This window comes from Cibotium barometz, chromosome 18, assembly GCF_041138505.1.
Source record: "Cibotium barometz isolate CiBa-2024 chromosome 18, ASM4113850v1, whole genome shotgun sequence".
Classification (NCBI taxonomy): domain Eukaryota; kingdom Viridiplantae; phylum Streptophyta; class Polypodiopsida; order Cyatheales; family Cibotiaceae; genus Cibotium; species Cibotium barometz.
In genome coordinates, this window is record NC_141063.1 from 44,070,668 (window position 1) to 44,090,142 (window position 19,475).

The 19,475-nt window shown below is 42.4% G+C and overlaps 1 protein-coding gene across 4 annotated transcripts in view; it reads left to right on the forward strand.

Annotated features, from left to right (window-relative positions):
* Window positions 1-1,745: 1,745 nt before the first annotated feature.
* The window catches only part of LOC147629393 (uncharacterized), a 124,720-nt gene continuing 106,990 nt past the window's right edge, over window positions 1,746-19,475 (forward strand). For 2 of the 4 annotated variants that reach the window (XM_086812642.1, XM_086812646.1), the window contains exons 1-2: window positions 1,746-3,273; window positions 3,458-3,575. The gene's annotated coding sequence lies outside the window, so the exon portion shown is untranslated. The remainder of the gene's footprint in view (window positions 3,274-3,457; window positions 3,576-19,475) is intronic. The other 2 variants (XM_086812643.1, XM_086812647.1) reach the window with 2 other exon arrangements.

Genomic DNA, 19,475 nt, shown 5'->3' on the forward strand with positions numbered 1-19,475 from the left:
ATGGCATGCCTCCTCATATGCCTCTAAGATTTGGGTGTATCCTCAGAGATAATAGGCTAGGTGAGAGCTCTAGGAGGCATGTCACTTGAGATCTCACAATTGGGACACTATTTGGGCTTTACATTAATAAGATCTCTTCTTCATTGTGATAGGTTGTGTAATGTGTGTTCCTCTCTAGCAAGTAACCATACCCCTCGCTTACTATATGTACATGATATAATAGGATAAAAAGGCATCTGGATACTTTGCATAGTTTTTATAGGTAGCAGGACCTTCATCATCAACGTTGGGAAAACCAAGGTGAGTATCTTTAATACTTCTTATTCAATGGCATTTGGACATTAATATGTGGGAGATCTAGTAGATATGGTCTCCTCTCCTAGGTATGCATGGGAGTTACTTTCTCTGGCCGAATTTTCACCATGCACCCAATATCCTAGGCCAAATTGATGAGAGCCTAAATAGTGCTTCTAGACACATTTTTAAGAGACCAAGACTAGGGGATGGCTTTTTAATACCCTAGTTACTTTGGCAATGAAGTATGGGGCTCCTTTCAAGGAAGTAGACCTTATCAAGGAGGATTGGAGGAGAATTGAGAGGCTCTAGGTCATGATGCTCTCATGTGTGATCTACAACAAGCTACCATCAATACCACACCCTATTATGCATGAGGAGTACTCTTTTAACACACAATCACACATGAGGAGTACTCTTCTACCATCAATACCACACCCTATTATGCATGAGGAGTACTCTTCTAACACACAATCACACATCCACTGCCTTCACACCTTGGATAGTCACATATTACTAAGGCTTGCCTAGAACTCTTCTCGATAGCTAGAAGATCAAGGTCATGAGCGGGTATGGCATGCCAAAGTCTCTCATCGGTTCCTTGCACAGGGGATTCAAATGAATTGCTTATTACCACCTTTCTAGTACAGTTTAGATGTCCCCTTGTGTTAGATATTTACGATAGTACTGTAGTGAGATCATGTACTAATGCCATGGGTACTTTTTATCCCACTGGGTTTTCCCCATGGCCATCCAAGTGTTAATAGACGCCTTAGGGTTAGCTAGTATATAAGTAATCTCCACCATTGTTTAGGGTTGATGCTCATTTGTACTATCTTCTTTGTATTTGCAAAGAGCTTCATCTTTCTCCCCTTGGAGCTAGCCATTCTCCCTCACACTCTACCCCCTTGTGTTCTTGTCTTTGAGTATTGTGTGTGTGTGATTTCAACTCCTTCGTGAGCTAACTTTAGAGCACAGTCTTTCATCTCTCAGTTTCTTCACCATTAAAGCTTTCTTGTTCAAGCTTCCATTGGAGCTCTCAACTCTTGTTAGTGGTTTTGCTTCCAACTATGAAGAAGAGGTAGCCTTGTTCAAGTCTCTGTAAATTCTTCATAGTCAACAATGAGAAGAGCACGCAGTAGAAGGTGACATCTCATCTTCGACGATTTCACAATGTTGCATTCGATTCTTCTACACAACAAAAACATTGTTGTTGTCTCCAACAACTGTAGTCGGCGTGACTACTCCTCTTATAAGCAATTAAACTGGGTATCAGATTATCTCCACATGTGGTCAACTCATTCTTAAAACGTCTCCACAGCTTGTCTCCTACAATCGGGCTCATTCTTAAGTCGTCTCCACATGCAACGACTCCTCCTTCTTTGCTGTAGTCATCTTCATTCATCGTCCAACAATCGTTGGATGATGTCAATTCCCTCCATCTCACTATAGCATGCAGGAACACTGACACGGCCAAAGTCTTTAAACTGCGTCGGGACTCCCATAAACCTCCAAAGTCCCTGCAATACTAGGGACAGTACCTGACAGAAAATCACCAGTCCAAAGCTGCAGCAGCAGGTGTAAGCATTGATTACCTCAACAGCGGGGTACTGCATCAGTTGGCTGCTAAATGGGTGCTTGGACGAACAGCCTCAAAGAGAGACAACTCAGCAAAGGTTCGAGTAACCCAATCAGGAGGGGCTTGGAACAAAATCATATTGCAGGGAGAAATTTTAATGGGAGGTCACAACAGACCTCCTTAGTGAACAAACTCACTAGGGACATGACATGAATCCTAGCATGTCTTTTTCCATATGTAGTGTCATCTTGCAAGGAGTCAGGACATGTGCTTTTTCGTGTTCTTTGGTCTTAGGAATGACCTTTTCAGTTCTCTTTTCAGACCACCTTGCTTTGATGGGGAACCTTGGCCTTTAACAGACATTATTCTTCTGCCAAGGGGCAGGCAGCCAATTGGTCGGCCTGTGGAAGAGCAGATGTTGGGCTCAAGCCTTGTCAACTTTTGGTTCACTGATTAAAACTTGAACATTAGTCACGATGACTGCAACAACAGATTGGCTGCAGGCTGGTGAACATGCACAAGAGAGGGTTATAATAGTCTACTGAACAGGGGATGTGGGCTGCTGATTTTTGTTGCTGAGGGAAAGTTGAGGTGATGGGATTTATTGCCAGGGCCAGGATTCTACAGAGGCAGCTTGTGAGTCCTCAGTCTACGAACAGCAGCAGCTGCCCCACTTTTGTTGTACGCAACTGCTAGTACTGCTCCTTCAGTCGGTCATATGTTTGCTGTGTATGATATAATTATTGGCTGTTTTTATTTATTTGGCCACATATGATTGGCTCCAGATTTGCTCTCCAGATTTGTAATGCTACATTTTTTTCCCCTCCTGTCTGCCTTCTGCCCCTACTTCTTTTGTTGAAAAGTTCATCTTCTCTGTCTTCCATCTCAGCCCATTACAGGTACAATCAGTGTCCTAAACCCTGAATCTCAGCCTAAAAGGTTTATAACAACTATGTGTTGATTTGTATGATGAATTAATGTTGGTGATCTTGACTTTTTTTTTTCTATGCGTAGATCCTTATGTAGTCGTAAGGTTTGGTGCTCGCCCGAATGTGTACAACTTATGGTTGCAAAGCAGCCACAATACCAACAATGGCCTGCAGTTGAACCCGGAGCCTCCCGTCCTTGAGTCACAAGCCATCACTGCTGGGCTATGCACCTGTTGGTGTTTGTGTTCTTTACTTAGTGCCGTAAAATGCAGGGGAAAAAAATTCTGTCCAAATAAAGTATGAGCTGCATGTTTAATTTGTGTGATGGATGAATGCAGTTTAGAAGGGTTTTGTGTTGTAACTTGTAAATTTTGGTCAGTGATATAATGCAGGAGAAACAATTCTGTACAAGACAAATTTTACTGAAGTAGCATGGAAATGCTGGAAATGGGGCTGATTGACACCATTCAGGCACTTGCCCTTTCCCCCCTTTAAATAGCAAAATATTCATGGCATGACATAAGCACCGGATGGTTTTAAATCTGCTATGTGACTTTATTGAATAAACAAACGATTCCAGAAAAGCAGGATTTGTGTTCTCTTTGTTCCATCTCAAAAAAAAATTGTATTTTGTTCTTTGTCTGAGATTTTGCAGGCTGGAGATATGTTTGTGCTGCTATCACCATCAGGTGCTTTCTACCATGCCGAGAAGGTACCTGGAAAGCCTACAATGTGGAGCTTTGATGTGCAAGATGATGCTACTGCAGTCAATGGTAATTTATTTAACATCTTTGGATGCAAAGCCTAAATTTTCTGCCTTTTCATGTGTAGGAAGTTATGCCTTAGTGAAGTCCAATTGTTTTCAAAAAAGAAAAGTACAAAGAACATGGCAGCAAATGCTGCATTAAAAGGTCAAGGATAAAGCATTCATGGTGGCAGCCATACATGACTTGGGTATTACCAAACCCATGGCGGCCATATCAACAAGGATGTGAGTACCTGCAAACCCATGGCAGTGGTCATATTCTTGGGTACTCACAGACCCATAGTAGCTGCCATAAACCAAGTTGTTGCCTGCATCACATGGCTGTCCCATGTACATTTGTGGCTGCATTTTTTAAAAGCCTTAACCTTTCCAACTCGGCTGCAACGTACGAATCCCATAGTCTGCATGTATCTCAGGCTTCCTTGAGTTGCAAACTCACTGCATGATCAAGGGCCTACTATTGTCAATTCTGAGTTTCCATGTGAATACTACCACTGATCAAATCCACTGATCAAATCAGCCTGCATTGGCGTGCTCTCTGTCTAGACATTCAAGAGCTACAACAAAGCCTGTATGACTGCATGCTTACACAGTTCCCACATGCATGCATAGATTGACTGCCCACAGGTTGAAATCTGAACATACATGCATCTTCAAAAAAAGAGCCTTGGTTTCAGCTTACTTACCATTTAAGAGCCCCTGTATGTCGCCATCTTTTTGGTGGTGTTGAAGATGGGACTTCATGTCTTGAAGTTGTCTTTGAAGTAGCTCTCTCTTGGGCAAGTGGTAACCTTGCTTCTCCCAAGGCATGATGATTTTCCTTGCATTCATAGCTTGGATCTTCTATGTATGCTTTGTATGGCTAAGTGAATGTCCATTTATCTTGTTATTCCCTCCAATGCTGGTCCCAGCTAGAAAATGGACTGTCTTCCACCACAAAGGGTAGGAATCCCAGGATCTGATGCCACTGTAACGCAGCTGGTTCAAAACACTATTGTGAACAACACTTAATAGATGATTTAGCACATTCAACTTAACTTAGCTGAAGACCATCAACACCACACTGGGGCGGGAATGCTGACCTTGCCTTAGGAATTCTTATATTCCAATAGAGTATCTAATGTATAAGCTTTGAGGGTGCCATGGCAGCTTGGCCTTCTTACCCAAAGGTGGCTTGTTTTCCCCGTCCGAAGGTGTCAACATTTTGTGGTCGCAATGGGCCACCGTACCAACGAGGGCCTGCAGTGATTTGAACACTTTGGGACCTCCCCTCCCCAATGGGCATTGATGACTGCAAGACATGACTATTGGAGTTATGGGCATTGAAAAGTGTTGGAGGTATGGGTGTAAACCCAATTTGCTTGCTTACTTTCTTCATAAAAAGATGAACTCAATTCTACATTTGATTTTAGCTTAAGGCAGGACAGAGACTGTGAGACCCCTCCGCGCACCGGATTCCCGGTTGCTAGCAGCGGAAGTAGCTTCCTCTTGCGCGGGGCAGGGTTTCCCACTCGGGGCCTCGCCCTCGAATGTCCGAACACGAGACTCATCTGGTGGTCCTTCCGAAACCGAAACTGGAAAAATTTTTCTTTGCCCGGAAAACGGGGACGATTCCACCTTTTTGATTTTCTTAACGAATTTTCTAACGGGTCAAGAGACTAAACTATCCTTCACCTGATTAAACCAGATAGAAGGAAAACTATTACAGACTTAACTTGAAGAAATCAATGCTTTTTTCCTAACCGAAATCAGGCACACCCGTTGATCTAATCATTTGAGAAGTCTTCAGGTTTTTATTTAACTACTCGAGTTCTAAGCGTATTCCTATTATTCAATTTCATTATTAAAACTCCACTGATTCCAGCCTAACCCCATCCGGCCCATGGGTTAGCCACCACCCAACCACTGGAATTGATAGAACCAGACAATTACTCACCCACCCATAATTGAATGCCTTTCTTAACTTTTGCTTTCGAATACAGATACGCACACACTTCTCTTTAAAACTTTAACTTATAAAACAATCCATTGACAAACAGTTATTGGTTACAGATGTCATAACTCAAAATTTCCATCCAATCCTTGTTTCTAAAAAAAAACAGTATCACTCTGGACTCTCCGTTGAGACCAGCTGGTCAGCAACGAGATCCAGTAACAGATTACAATAATCATTTGTCCATCATACAATCTTCCACGACATATGCATGGGTGTCCTAGGCACCGCGAGCCCGTGCATCGCCTGGTCAGAACCCTCTAGGATCCTCCTTAGGTGTCCTGGCACTTCACTCAAGGACCGCTTTGTCGGTCCTCGTCCATCGTACGAGAAGCGCACCATTTTAATCGTACCGAGGTTGGTCAAAAGACTTGGGCAGGCTTTGCCGCGTGAGCTGTCCTTTGAACACTCCCCGCCAGCTGTTGCAACCGAACTTTCCTTAGAAAAACACATATCAAATGTTCCCTCCAGCATTCTGGCGTAAGACAGTCCTTCAAGAAAAGAGGGTTTCTATGCAAGTTTTCAGTTTGATTTTCTTTTGAATACAATGAGTATATCTTAAATCAGTATCCCCAAGACTTCATGATCGTAATTCTGAATTCCATAACAGAATTTCTCGAATTCTGTTAACCTTGATCCACAGATCAATTTGATTAGTCTTAAACTTAATTTTAGGTTTGGCAGGAGTTTTGAGTGTATTTTTCTGAACTGGTCACATCTTTTTTCCTCGAAATTGATGAAGAGTTAGTCTGATTCATGGTTCGAGTCTGATAAGATTTTTCCTGAACTATCTTTCTCGAAAAGAGGTGATATTTCAGTTACTATTTTAGTGAATTTCATTCATTGAATATTCACTTAACTGATTTATAAATTAATCACGAATTCTGATGAGGAATAAATTAATCATTTATCTGAATATTTTGACTTCGATAGATTTCTTGAATTTTCTCTTTACAATCTGAGTGAATATAAAATGATAGAAATTTCTCTCTCAGAGTATTTATTTATTCATTTATCAATTACTTATAGAAATTAAACGTAGAATTAAAGAGAATTCTAATTTTGATATAAAATTTTTTAATGCATCTATTTATGCATAAAAATCAACGTCAATGGGAATAAAACTTTTATAATAATTTTTTTTCCATTATGCATCTTTGTATGCATAGAAATTAAATTCAATGAAAATAACACTTTTATAATAAAAAAATTTTCATTATGCATCTTTGTATGCATAGAAATTAAATTCAATGAAAATAACACTTTTATAATAATTTTTTTTTCATTATGCATCTTTCTATGCATAGAAATTAAATTCAATGAAAACAACACTTTGATAATAAAAATTTTCATTATGTGCATAGAAATTAAATTCAATGAAAACAACACTTTTATAATAATAATTTTTTTCATTATGCATCTTTCTTCGCATAGAAATTAAATTCAATGAAAACAACACTTTTATAATATTTTTTTTTCATTATGCATCTTTCTATGCATAGAAATTAAATTCAATGAAAACAACACTTTTATAATAATAAAAAAGTTTATTATGCATCTTTCTATGCATAGAAATTAGATTCAATGAAAATAACACTTTTATAATATTTTTTTTCATTATGCATCTTTCTATACATAAAAATTAAATTCAATGAAAACAACACTTTTATAATAAAATTTTTTTCATTATGCATCTTTCTATGCATAGAAATCAATTTTAATAATTAATATCAGTGATATCCATGCATATTCATAGGTGAATATGTACATGGAGTAAATAAGAATGTTTCTTTTAGAATGCATAAACGGTGGGAATTACTTTTTTAGAATAACATAAAAATAAACTTTCTTTTTCACAAAATTTAAGAAAATTTTACCGAACCTCTTTTGTATGGGTGACCATTTCTCAATTTTTAATATTCTATTTTTTATTTAAATTAATCCCAATAAGATATAAAGGACTCTAATCTATACAATTTTCAATTTCAAGAGTAAACAATAAGAAAAGTTTAATCAATTTATTTGTTATCATTTTAGGATAAAGAAAGGTTGAATTGTAAAGAAGAGAAAGGGATGGCCTTTTCATCAAGGCATAACATCAGAATTTACTTAAATCAACTATAACAAACAAGAAAATCAGAAAATCATAGATTTGAATTTAAAAAGTAGAAATTTTAGCTTCATGGAGTTTATAAGCTTTCCTTTGGCTTGAGGGATTGAGAGTTCTACTCTTGTTTGGATAAAGAGTGGCCACCAATTTCTTTGGAGAGGATTAAGTCAAAAAACAATTGAATTATCAAGCAGTTCAGCTTACTTTTTGGAACTAGACTTGAAATAGGAGAGAGGAGAGATGAAATATCTCATTTTATTGGTTTAAAATGGGGAGTAATGATGAGAAAAAATGCGCCTCCTTCATGAGGAGGAATCTCTACTTTGAGGTGTCAAAAGTACAGTTTTTTAATGTTTCCTTTGGTCCTTAGTCCACTCTTCATCTTATGTGAGCATTTACTCATATTTGGGGGGTTTTTCTTTATTTCTTCAATTTATCTCCTCCCACATTTGGATTAATCTTATTGGTCCCTCAGAACCTTAATCCAAAATTTTCAGAAAATCTGGCCCTTAGGCTAAGGTCTTTTGAGCAGATTATAATTTATTTCTAATGCACCTTAGGAAATTCTTTTTAAACTTCTGTTTCGGGGGAATTTATTTTAATAAGAAAAGATATTTTTTCATCCAAAGTTATCTAAAAACTGAATTATCTCTCTTTAGGCCAAAACAGGTAGAAACAAGATCTTTTATTATTCTGAAAAGGAGATTGATTACAGGGAAAGATACTGGACATCTTGAGGGACTGGGGAGGAATCTTACATCCTCTTCCACTTGAAAAACGTGAGATGTCCTTATCTCGCAAACTGGGGGTAATTCTCTGCATCAGTTCAGCTTCTTTCTACCAGGTGGCATCTTCAAAAGGATAGAACTTTCATTTGACTAATAATTCTCTTAGAATTCTGTTCCTGAGAACCTTCTCTCAAACATCAAGGATTTCTTCAGGTTGGAGTTTTATCAGCCCTTGGGTTGAAGAAGTTAAGAGTTCATCATTAAGCACATGATTCGGGCTTGATATATACTTCTTAAGTAGGTTGACATGAAATATATTATATATTTTGAGATGAGAAGGCAGAAGAAGTTCATAGGTTAAGTCACCTACTTTCTTTGTAATCAGATATGGTCCACAGTATCTGGTAATAACTTCTTGTACTTCCCAAGAGATAGAGAACTTCTTTTGGGGTGTACTCGAATGAAGACCATATCTGCTTCTTCGAATTTTCTGTCTGACCTCTTCTTATCTGCATACTGCTTTTGTCTATCCTGGGTAGCTTTTATATCTTTGCGGATTGACTGCATCTGCTGCTCCATGTCGTCAATTATCTGTCTGGACATCTCGACCCTAATCAATGGGTCGGACCAAGTTAATAGTTAAGGAAAAACCCTTTTAAAAAAAGGTTACAGAGCTTTGAAAGGGCTCATCCCGATACTTCGGTGATAAGAAGCATTGTAGGCAAACTCGACTAGGTGCAGATAGCTTAGCCACTTCTTGGGTTCCCTGCCACAGCATGACCGAAGTATATCTTTGATTACTTGGTTCACCCTTTCTGTTTGACTATCGGTCTCGGGGTGGTAAGCTGGGCTGAGATCCAAGGAAGTTCCTACTGCTTCGAAAAATGCAGTCCAGAATCTTGACGTGAACTTGGGATCTCGATCACTTACTATTCTCCTGGGTAGGCCATGCAATCTGAAGATTTCCTTGAGGAAAACTCTGGCCACATCCAATGCAGTGTAGGCTTTTACTGGAATCAGATGGGCAACTTTGGTTAGTCTATTAACTACCACGAAGATGGAGTTGTAACCTGATTGCATTGAAGGTAGTCTAGCAATAAAATCCATACTGATACATTCCCACTTTATCTGGGGGATGTCTAATGGATGCAACTTCCTAGGCATTTTTACTCTCTCGGCTTTGACTCTCTGACATATCAGGCATTGATGTATATGATTAAGTACATCCCATGGTTAGTTAGTACGAAAGGTACGATACGGTACGGTACGATAAAATACGGTACTAATTGGTACCTTAAAATTTTTTGAGGTACGGTACGATATTAGTACGTTTAAAAAAAAATACTTTCTAAACTTAAAAATTGTAGACAAGAAGTTACAAAATAGTAGAACCATGAACATAATGTCATCATGCCATTAGAGTACAAAATTGCTACAAAAGGATAGGCCAAAAACTCATGGCATGGGCGACCGCCAACATGCGTACATACATGATACTGCATACTACAATACATCATCGATGGGCTAGAAGGAGATAGATGCCCAATGCCTAGAGAGCTATAACATATCAAAAGTCTACATCATCACCAACATCTGCATGATCATCAATATGATCACTACTAGAGTGTCCATCAAGAGAGTTCTCTGAAGAGGACTCTTCGAAGGTGGACGAGACACTCTGGGGATCATTCTCGCTAAGTAGGTTGCCATCATCATCAAACAAGGGCTCTCTAGGCAGTGGGGTATCATCATGAGGGGGCAATGGAATATCATCATGAAGGCGGGGATTGGAGCTCAAGGATCCCCGCCTCACATATGTGCGAAGGCCACCCTTTGCCGATGTCGAAGGCGGAGGCCTATGAACTCCAACTGCTCGGCCCCGTCCATGCTGACTCCTGGTGGTGCGAGTATCTGCTGCCACAAGCTCACTATAGAGCTCCATGAAGATTGCCTCCTCCTCCTCATCAGGTTGTTGATTGACACTTGCAAAGTTTTCACTCGTCAACGTGAAAGTGTCAACATTGACCTACACATTAAGGCACAAAAGTTAGAGTCTGTACAGTGTACACAAAACTTAAAAGTTATGAGTCATGACAAGTTAGAGTCTAGACTTGTCACTTACTTGCTTGGGACTACCCATACTAAGAATGCCCTGCATCATGCGCAAGTTAGTGCGGCAGTAGACCAACCGCTCCAACTGTCGTGTGCTCAGTCGATTGCGTATCCTCGTGTGTATGAGAGAATAGGAACTCCAGTTCCTCTCACATGCACCCGAAGAACAATCTTGGGCTAGGACCCTTAAGGCTATGGGTTGGAGATGCTCTAGTCCATACCCAAAATTGTCCCACCAAAAAAGGGGCTTCACAAGTGACTCCCTCCTCCAGCAAGTGGGAGACGAAAAGGAGGTTTGACCTCTCTGATCAACATAGCAGCCCAACTCCTCTAGAAAGGCATTGTGCTCATCAACTGGCACAGCTTGAAGCATATATGCATCCCGATCTTGTCGAAGCTCCCTATCGGTGCAAACTACTGGAGACTTGTAGGCTGGATGTACCAATGCTGCAAACCCGTGGATTGGTTTGTGCATCCACCTCCATCTCTTCTGTGCAATCTCCATGATTTGTGCTCGCTCCTCAGATGTAATGTCTGTGCAAGCCTCCAACTCCACAAGGGCAGCTCTAAAGAAGTGGACAAGAAGGCCCATGGTGGACCCCTCGCAATCTGTCATCCGCAAGAGCCTATAGAATGGAGTCATAGCAATGACAATTGCTCGGACTCTAGTCCAAAATCTCTCCTCTAGGCAAAAGCGTTGCATGGCTTTGGCCTCTTCAGTGACGTGCTCATCCCAATCGTTCCACATGGTGGAAACAACTGTTTGGCGAAGGGCGGGCCTCACATCGTATAGACGCTCCAAAACCAGCCACATGTAGCCAAAGCGGGTGGCCGATGGCTTCTTCAAGTCAAGCTTGCTATGCTCACGAAACATAGCAAGCACCTTCACCTTTAGCATGAAGAAGTTGACAATAGATGTAGCTTGTTGCACAATCCTCTTCACCCAGCTGAGCTTCGCCACATCCTCCATGAGTAAGTCAATGCAATGACTCGCACATGGAGTCCACACAATGGTGGGGAATTCCTCCTCAAGCAAGCGGCCCATGCGTCGACAATTTGATGCATTGTCGGTGATGACTTGCACCACGTTTTGAGCCCCAACCTACATGGTAGATAAATCATATGAGTTGAGGGCTTTGCACAAATGACAAAATCAGCCACACTTAAGTAAAATAATGCTTACCTCTATGATCGCTTGCCTAATATGGCGGTAGATGAAACTCCCGGTAGTCTTTCTCCCCCTTCTCCTGGTGTCAACCGCACGCAAGAAGTATGTGCCAAGCGGGCAAGACACAAGGATGTTGATAATGCCACGCTTCCTTTGATCACTCCATCCATCTGTGAGAATAGAACATCCATACTTCGTCCATGCGGCTCGAATCGGGTCAAGGGCTCGATCAATTCTCTCCTTCTCTTCATCAATCTTCCTCGTGCGCATAGCCGTGTAAGAGACCCCCGTCCACCCCTCACATGGGCCCACATTTGCAATCGCCGTCACCATCTTCTTCCATTGCTCCTTTTGGAGTACATTGAAGGCAAGATTGCATTCAATAATGGTGCGAGCAATCTCTATCTCCGCAAGGCGTTGCCGCTCCTTAAGGAATGCAACCGAACCTACCCGTGACTTGGTGGAGAGAGGGTTGCACCCCTTCACGCTCCACCACCCTTTGCCTTTTGCCCGGTGCGGAGGTGGACCGTGCATCCGTGGAAGTGGCAGTGGAGGATACACCAATGAAAGAGCCGGTGGCCGCTTCATCATGTGCCGATGGTGGTGCCGGTGGTGGTGCCGGTGCGCGTGTTGATGATGCTCCTCTACTTGAATTTGAGCCGCCGCTCATCTTCCACGAAATGTCATCGGCAATGCTTTGCGGAATCTCCTTGCATGGGGCAACTTGTCCCCCGATCTTCGAAAGGTGCTGGAGAAGCCTTGTTGTTCCACTGGTGTATGACTTGCCGCAATATCGGCATGTCCAATGATGGGAGTTGGACTTCTTGGTGTCCTTCTCCACATTGAGGTAATGCAAATCAAAAGCCTCATGCTTCTCCCGAGGCATGATGGATAAGAGAAGGGCTAAAGCGTGGAGTAGAGGAGAGAGCGTAGAGAAGATGAAGTATGGGAAGAGCTTGGAGGAAGAGAACTTGGAGTAGAGGCTCAAGTGGGATGGAAGGAGCTTGGAGGAGGGTGGAGGAGGGTGGAGGAGAGGCTTGGAGTAGGGGCTTGGTGCTTGAGGCTTGGAGTAGATGGAGGGTGGTGGAGGAGAGGCTTGGAGTAGATGGAGGAGAGGCTTGGTCCTTGAGGCTTTTATAGAAGGACTCAAGAGAGATGAAGGAAAACAACCAAAAAAAGGGGCAGAAAACGGCCAGAAAAACGGGCAGAAAACGGCTACTTCCAACGGGCAGAAACAGGCGAAATCCGTACCTGATCGTACGGTACCGTACGGTACGATTCGTACGTACGGACAGATCCGTACGACGTACGGAACTAAGCCTGGTACATCCTTTTTTAGACCAGGCCAAAAGAAGCTTTTCTTTACAGACATGTAGGTCTTGATGAAACCTGGATGTCCTGCTATAAAGCTATCATGGGCTTCATTCAGAATTTGACCCTTAGTTCCCTCATCATTGGGAATGCATAGCCTGCTATTGTAATACATAATTCCATCATCTAGAGTATACCTTTGAACTCGGTTCAACTCCTGAGGAGTTTTGCTTTCCTGCATAAGTAGGGTAGCAATAGGGCCAAAGAATCTATCCTGCATGATCTTCTCTCTTGCTTCATTAATCAATGGATTTGACACCACTGTGATTGCAAGCAAGGAGGCTTTTCTGCTGAGGGCATCTGCTACCACATTTTCTTTGCCTGGGCGGTACTTGATTTCAAAATCAAATTCCTGCAGGGTCTGCATCCACCTTCTTTGGCGCATGTTGAGATTTTTTTGAGTGAGAATCCACTTTAAGCTCTGATGATCTGTCATCAAAGTGAATCTTTGACCCAGTAGGTAATGTCTCCACAACTTCAGGACATAGGCTACTAAAAGTAGCTCCAGGTCGTGGACAGCATAATTTCTCTCATGTGTTCTGAGTTTTCGGGATTCATAGGCCACTGCATGACCTTCCTGCACGAGCGCACCTCCTAGGGCAAAACCACTGGCATCAGTTACTACCTCAAAGGGTAGAGAGAAATCTGGCACCTTCAGAACGGGATTGGTTACCAAGGCGGTCTTCAGCTTATCAAAAGCGCTCTGACACTTGGCAGACCATTGAAACGGGGTATTCTTCTTGAGAAGATTAGTGAGGGGGGAAGCTATGAGAGCATACTTAGGTATAAAAATTCTATACCAACCAGTTAATCCCAAGAATCTTCTGACTTCTTTCACTGTCTTTGGTTCAGGTCAATCTGACTGCTTGGACTTTAGCGGAATCTGGAGAAATTCCGTCTTTGGATACCAGGAAGCCCAAGTATTCAACATGGTCGGTAGAGAAAGTGCATTTGCTCTTTTTTGCAAAGAGTTGGTGCTTCCTTAGAATCTCAAGAACTTTTTGGACGTGAGCTTCATGGTTAGCTGCATTCTTTGAGTAAATCAGAATATCATCAAAGAAAACAAGAACAAAATCATCCAAGTATTCTCTGAGAATGTCCTGCATTAGGCGATTGAATGTAGCTGGGGCATTTGTCAGTCCAAACGGCATGACTGTAAATTCATAGTGCCCATAGCGAGTATTGATGGTTGTCTTCGGGATATCTTGCTCATTAATCCTGATCTGATAATACCCTGATTTGAGATCTATCTTTGTGAAGATCTGGGCTCCACTTAGCCTGTCCAAAAGCTCATCAATTCTGGGGATAGGATACTCATTTTTAACTGTCAGCTGATTGAGACCTCTGTAATCCACACAGAGTCTTAGCGCTCCATCCTTCTTTTTCTGAAAGAGAACTGGCGCTCCCCAAGGTGAAACACTGGGTCTTAGAAACCGTTGTTCTAACAGCTGCCTAAGCTGTTCCTTGAGTTCTATGGCTTCAGGGACTGGCATCTTGTACGTGCGCTGGGCTACTGGCTGAGCTCCGGGGGTCAATTCTATCACATGATCTACTTCCCGAATCAGAGGCATCTCTGTTAGCTCTGCTGGGAATAAATCATCATACTTACTTAACCATTCTGGTTCTTTAGCTTTTAACTTTGAGTCTACCGGATTCATTTTGACAACATAAATGAGTTGCCTCTTTCTAAGTCCTTTCAGTAACTTAGAAGCTTTTACTAATTGTAGAACTGGGGATCCGGAAATTCCAGTTCCTTGAACTTTGTTCCCGTGAAGGTCACGGAAGGAAATGGTTCCATTATGATAGTGAATGTCAGCTTGATTTGAGTGGAGCCAATCCATTCCAAGGATTCCGTCGAAAACTCCCAAAGGTAAGACTCTGAACTGGCAGTCAGTTACATTCCCATCTAGATTAAACTGAATATGATCTATCTCATGGTGAGTGAAGAATCTTCCCACTGGCCAATTCAACTTGCATAGGTTTCCTTGACTTCTGTTCTAAGACTAGCTTACGCAAGTATCCTGGAGAAATAAATGAATGAGTACTACCTGAATCAATCAAAAGCTTAAATGGCTTACCCTTTTACTCAGCTGGAGTATGGATGACAGAGAATTGACGATTTGGCCCTTGGTTCTCAATTGCGGCATAAATCTAGCCTCTTTCCTCTTCCACTACTTCTGCTATCGTAACTGCTCTGGCTGCTGCAGACTGGGACAGAACTCTTTCTCTTTGGTTACCCCAGTTCTGGGAGGGAGTTCTGAGATTACTCTGAACAGAGGCAGATGGCTGAGCTGGATTCCTCCTGGGATTGTCCTGATTTTGACGAGACGGATCCTGATTTGACTGATACGAAGGGGCTGGTCTTTGTACTCTGGGTCCTTGACTTCCTTGTCCTCTTGACATGGCAGGAGTCGGGCAGTCTTTAAGCTGGTGACCGAAACCCTGACATCCAAAACACCTGCTCTCACTTCTAAGCTTGTCTCTCTGAGTCCTTGAAAAAGGTGGGGCTCTTGAGAAAGTGTTCCGAGGGAAGGGTCTTCCTTCACTTCTGAATCTCCTAGCATCTTGATTCTGAATGGGGCCTTGCTGCCTCTTTGGGGGAGGAAAGTTTGAAGCACTTCCCGGGGTTTGGAACCTTTTAAAGTTTGAGGGTGCAGGCTTTGGCGGGACCTTAACAACAAATGACTTGGCAAAGTTTTCTGACAGCTTCTGCCATTGAGACTGGTTTGGCATTTTTCACTAAAGTATCCAATGGCTCGTTCATCCCTCGAATGAATCTGGCCATCAGCTGCTTTTCATCCAAAAGTGGAGAATATTTGAGGAGAAAGGCAAATGCCTGATGGTATTCTTCAATTGTTCGGCTATCCTGTTTCATTTCCAAGAACTCATTCATTTTGGTTTCCAGGAAGCCCGGAGGACAGAACCTCTTCCTGAGGTAAGCTTTAAGATCTGACCAGGTCTGGGTATTTCGGTCGAGACGGTTTGTCTCGCAATGGTTCCTCCATGCGACCCTGGCTGTTTCCACAATTTTTATTCTGGCGAGAGCCATCTTGCTCCTCTCATTATAACCGGTTACATCAAAATATTCTTCCATTGCCTCGATCCATTTTTCCATTGTTTCTCCTAATTGTTCCCCTTCACCCTTGAATGGACCAGGTTGGGATCGGTGCATGTCATGTGCATCACAGATGCCATGGACATTTCTAGGGCTAGATCCAGAAGAGGCAAGCAGAAAAAGACTATGAACCAGCAGAAGATGGACATGGAGCAGAACTTGGAGCCAAGCAGGGATCAGAAGGCTGTCGGCTGCATGGAGGATGACATCAGCAGTACCCAAGGGGCTGTCGGCTGCAGGACAGAATGGGCTGGCAGCAGGCGCATCCAAGATACCACAGTCGGCTGCATTTATTGGAATTAATGAATCATGAACTGGCCGACCAGCAGTCGGCCAGTTTCCCTTGTACTCCAAGGGGCTATAAATAGCCCCCTTTGCTCCTTGTTTACTCATTCCACCCACTAGGGGTGTGAGTCAGTAGGAGGGTCCCATAGGGGGCCAGAATTAGGGTTTATCACCTTTTCAAGTGGGCAGCCAAGTGCTGTACAGAATTGTACCTTTTTTGTACATAGTATATACTGAAATTCCAGCACTTCTCACTCTCTCTCTCTACTCTCTCTCTACCTGCGTTTTTGCATCATGGTGCGTTTTTGCATCAAGACGGTCTTCAAGAGTGTTTAGGGCTGAAAGATGACTACCCAGAGCTCCCGCACGTTACATTGGTATCAGAGCATCAGGCTCAGCTACGCTAAACGCTGATTCAGTCCCATATGATGGTGTACAGGTCCAAGGTACAGGAAAGTACACGGATTCGAAGCCCAAGGCGAGAACACAGATCGGGAAGAACTCCCAGGAGGTTTGTTGGTGGTGTTCCACAGTGCCAGATAGGGATGGCAGTTCCGTGAGCCAGATGGGTTCTAAGGGGACGGTCCCAAGGGAGGTTGATCCTCCAAGGGTGATGTGAGAGTGCCAGACACAGTTCCAGGAACGAAGACCAAGACGGTGTTCAAAGCCAGGGCAGGAAAGGATTGTGGACTAGAGGAAGACCAGATGCATAGATCTTCATCAGAGACAGAGTGGTTTGGAGAACAGAATGGAGTTTCAGAGAAAAAGGTTTGCCAGGGATGGATGATGACAGAGGGACTTCGGAACAGGATTAGGATGATGACAGTCATCCAAGAGCAGGTTGGATTCCCGTCATCAAGTTTAGCAGAGGGGGATGTCATGTGCATCACAGATGCCATGGACATTTCTAGGGCTAGATCCAGAAGAGGCAAGCAGAAAAAGACTATGAACCAGCAGAAGATGGACATGGAGCAGAACTTGGAGCCAAGCAGGGATCAGAAGGCTGTCGGCTGCATGGAGGATGACATCAGCAGTACCCAAGGGGCTGTCGGCTGCAGGACAGAATGGGCTGGCAGCAGGCGCATCCAAGATACCACAGTCGGCTGCATTTATTGGAATTAATGAATCATGAACTGGCCGACCAGCAGTCGGCCAGTTTCCCTTGTACTCCAAGGGGCTATAAATAGCCCCCTTTGCTCCTTGTTTACTCATTCCACCCACTAGGGGTGTGAGTCAGTAGGAGGGTCCCATAGGGGGCCAGAATTAGGGTTTATCACCTTTTCAAGTGGGCAGCCAAGTGCTGTACAGAATTGTACCTTTTTTGTACATAGTATATACTGAAATTCCAGCACTTCTCACTCTCTCTCTCTACTCTCTCTCTACCTGCGTTTTTGCATCATGGTGCGTTTTTGCATCAAGACGGTCTTCAAGAGTGTTTAGGGCTGAAAGATGACTACCCAGAGCTTCCGCACGTTACAGTGCAGGGCTTTACGAACGTCCGGATCTAACTCTTCATCTTCGGTAAGAGGATCCGGCTGCCTAGCACGCCGCGCCTCATGACTCTGACAAAACGAGATTTTTGTCAACTTAACTTTGTCATCAGATTTATGACTATTTAATTTTTGAGATTTATTTCTTAAACAATAAATATTCCATCATAATTTTTGAAAACAAGATTCACTCTTATAATTTTGTTAACTAATATTCACAACCACGAAATCAATTTGGAATCTTTTGCAAAACATCATTTATTATCAAAAGTTTTTGATATATACATAGAGCGTCTCGGCTCCAAAAGTCACTGCCTCAATCGCGTATGCATAAAAAGGCGATACTGCGATGGAGACATGCTATGATATATACGATTCATTACTGATAATGGTGCTGTAATTCTACTCCTAGGAATAAAGTGGCTTAGAAGTCTAAAAATTCGGCAAGAAATTCTAAAATTCCGGGGTGAATGATTATAGAGTTGGACATAATAAATAACTCCTAGTCTTATCAAGATCATGGCTAGCGAGATATTTTGCCTGAGTCTTTGACACTGATTGGTATTGACGTTAATACATCGCCCTCCAGAGAACCACATGTGCTGACGTCGCTCTACTGGATCAGGAAAGTATAGATCCTCAAAGTGACGAGCGAGCCTCACTCTGCTTTCTTGGGTTGTAGCAGAGTTAATGAGATTTTCAAAGGCAAAGGTGATCATATCCTGACTCTGGGAAAGTGGGGTATCCATCTAAAAATCCAGTTCAATTTATGAGTTTTCAATTTATGAATTCATTTCAAACATAATCTTAGTAAGTGAAAACATTATTTCCCAGATTTTCTTTAAAATTTTAGGCAATTTCTGCTGCTGTTTCATAAGTTTACAACAGCACTCTGATACTAGTTGTGAGACCTCTCTGCCCCCTCCGCGCACTGGATTCTCGGTTGCTAGCAGCGGAAGTAGCTTCCTCTTGCGTAGGGCAGGGTTTCCCACTCGGGGCCTCGCCCTCGAATGCCCGGACACGAGACTAATCTGGTGGTCCTTCCGAAACCAAAACCGGAAAAATTTTCCTTGCCCAGAAAACGGGGACGATTCCACCTTTTTGATTTTCTTAACGAATTTTCTAACAGGTCAAGAGACCTTCACCTGATTAAACCAGATAGAAGGAAAACTATTACAGACTTAACTTGAAGAAATCAATGCTTTTTTCCTAACCGAAATCAGGCACAGTCATTGATCTAATCATTTGAGAAGTCTTCAGGTTTTTATTTAACTACTCGAGTTCTAAGCGTATTCCTATTATTCAATTTCATTATTAAAACTCCACTGATTCTAGCCTAACCCCATCCGGCCCATGGGTTAGCCACCACCCAACCACTGGAATTGGTAGAACCAGACAATTACTCACCCACCCATAATTGAATGCCTTTCTTAACTTTTGCTTTCGAATACAGATACGCACACACTCCTCTTTAAAACTTTAACTTATAAAACAATCCATTGACAAACAATTATTGGTTACAGATGTCATAACTC